This window comes from Hippopotamus amphibius, chromosome 15 (assembly GCF_030028045.1).
Source record: "Hippopotamus amphibius kiboko isolate mHipAmp2 chromosome 15, mHipAmp2.hap2, whole genome shotgun sequence".
NCBI classification, from domain to species: Eukaryota; Metazoa; Chordata; class Mammalia; order Artiodactyla; family Hippopotamidae; genus Hippopotamus; species Hippopotamus amphibius.
In genome coordinates this window covers 31954544-31957043 of record NC_080200.1, presented here as the reverse complement: position 1 = coordinate 31957043, position 2500 = coordinate 31954544, and the positions used below count along the sequence as shown (strand labels likewise).

General features: G+C 75.2%; 1 non-coding gene across 1 annotated transcript; it reads right to left on the bottom strand.

The window, feature by feature from the left end:
* Positions 1-413: 413 nt before the first annotated feature.
* Positions 414-566, bottom strand: LOC130837832 (5.8S ribosomal RNA). The gene has a single exon (XR_009049589.1). It is a non-coding gene; the product is annotated as a 5.8S ribosomal RNA (ribosomal RNA).
* Between the last annotated feature and the right edge of the window lie 1934 nt (positions 567-2500).

Below are 2500 nucleotides of genomic sequence, written 5' to 3'. Positions count from 1 at the left end.
CGGCGAACGACAGCGGGCCGGGCGCGGCCCCACACCGGCACCACCGCGGGCCCCGACCGCGCGGGCCCGGGACCGAGCCCCGCCACCGACCCCACAGGGGGGCACGTCCGAAGACCGCTTGCGGCGCGAGGGGGCTCCCGAAGGGGACCGACCGCGGAGGCCGCTTGGGCCAGGGGCCTCGGCGCGAGCTCCCGTCCTCTCTGGCCTCTCAGCGGGCAGCGCCCCCCCCTCCCCAAGGGCCTCCACGCGAGGCCTGCCACGCAGGGGGAGGTGGGGGGGCGCCGTGTCTGCACTTAGGGGGACGGAGGGCCCCGGAGGCCCTGCGAGGACAACCCCCAGCCGCGCAACCCCGGGGAGGCCCGCCGCACCCAGGCGCGCGGCGCACCACCCCCAGGGGGCGATTGATCGTCAAGCGACGCTCAGACAGGCGTAGCCCCGGGAGGAACCCGGGGCCGCAAGTGCGTTCGAAGTGTCGATGATCAATGTGTCCTGCAATTCACATTAATTCTCGCAGCTAGCTGCGTTCTTCATCGACGCACGAGCCGAGTGATCCACCGCTAAGAGTCGTACGAGTTTGGTTCTTTTGGGTTTCGGCGGGGGAGAACCCCGCCCCTGGCACGGCACATCTCCCCCCCACCTCCACGGAGGGGGGGGTCGCCTCTGGCCGGCCAAGTCAGACCGAAAAGAGCAGACCGGAGGGATCGGAAGGTTTCACACGACGGGGTGTCCCGGCACCGGCCGCCAGGGGCCGGCTCGGACACCCCACAGGCGCCCGGGGGTTCCCCCCCCCACAAGGGACGCGGGAGGCGCACGCGCCAACACGGCCCCGGCCCGCACGGCGGGCCGCCGGGGAGCCCCCTCCCGACGGCCGCGGCGGGGGGGGACCGGTGGCGCGGGCGCCCCCGGCCCACGGGGGGGCGGAGTCTGGGGGAGAGGGGAGGGGCGGCCCTCCCAACTCCCCGCGGGCCCGACCGCCCCGACCCCAAGGCGGACGGGCGACACCCCCCAGGGGTCTTTAAACCTCCGCGCCGGGACGCGCTAGGTACCTGGAAAGGGGGAGGCGGGCGAGGCGGGGGCCGAGCGCCCGACGGCCACCGCCACCCCGACACCGACGGCCACACTCCGTCCGGCAGCCGCCCCGCAACACGCGGGCCTCGGCGGCGCTACCAGCCCGTGACACGGGGGCCGCGCCGGCCGCCGGCCGCACGCGCTCCCCGCCGCCACCCGCCCGACAGCGGCCCCCCCCACGCCCCCGCGACCGGGGAGGCAGCCGCGCTCACGCCCGGACGGCACCGCTCTCCCGCCCGCCAACCCCCGGGGGGCCCTCCCCCGCACCCGCCTCCCGGACGACCCTCCTCGCCCCCGAGGGGGCGGGAGGGAGGCTCCGACGGGAAGCGGGGCACAAGCGGGCAGAGGGGCACCACGGGGCAGGGCGCGGAGGAGAGAGCACCGCACGGACGGAGGCGACGGCCCCCCCCGGCTCGGAGGGCGGGGAGGGGCGCCCGGCGTGGGGCAGCGGGCTCGGCGCGGAGGGCCGACAACCGACCGGGGACCCCCCCGGGCCCAGGGCCGGCGGCGGGAGGCGACGGGCAGGCGCGCGGCCCCCCTCCACGGGGAGCCATCGCCGCCACGCCGCGCATCCCGAGACGCGCCGGAGGCTCCGCGCGGGCAGTCGGCAGCAGGGGGAGGCGCGACCGGCGCCGGAGAGGCGAAGGCGCGTGGCGGGACTCGGGGCCCCGGAACCCTCGAGGCCCGACCTCGAGGGACGTGGCGGGGAGGGTCGGGCGGGAGAGAGACCCCAGAGGCCACCTCGCGGCACAGCGGAGCGGGGAGGCCGCCCCGGGCGGCCAGACACAGGCAGGGGGCGGGGGCCCCGGCGGAGGCCCAAAGGGGGGACAGGCGGGTGGCGGGCAGGCGCCCTCCTTCCCCGATCCCTTCACGTCCCCCCCCTCTCTCGCCCTCCTCCGGGGGACCGCCGCCCCGGCCCCAGCCCCGCGCGCGCGCGCGACCGTGCGCCTCCAGACGCCTCCCTTCCCTCCTTCCCCGTCCCGCGCCGCACGGGGGGGCAGGCTCGCGAGCGGGCGGGGACCGCCGCGCTCCCGGGAACCACGGTAATGATCCTTCCGCAGGTTCACCTACGGAAACCTTGTTACGACTTTTACTTCCTCTAGATAGTCAAGTTCGACCGTCTTCTCAGCGCTCCGCCAGGGCCGTGGGCCGACCCCGGCGGGGCCGATCCGAGGGCCTCACTAAACCATCCAATCGGTAGTAGCGACGGGCGGTGTGTACAAAGGGCAGGGACTTAATCAACGCAAGCTTATGACCCGCACTTACTGGGAATTCCTCGTTCATGGGGAATAATTGCAATCCCCGATCCCCATCACGAATGGGGTTCAACGGGTTACCCGCGCCTGCCGGCGTAGGGTAGGCACACGCTGAGCCAGTCAGTGTAGCGCGCGTGCAGCCCCGGACATCTAAGGGCATCACAGACCTGTTATTG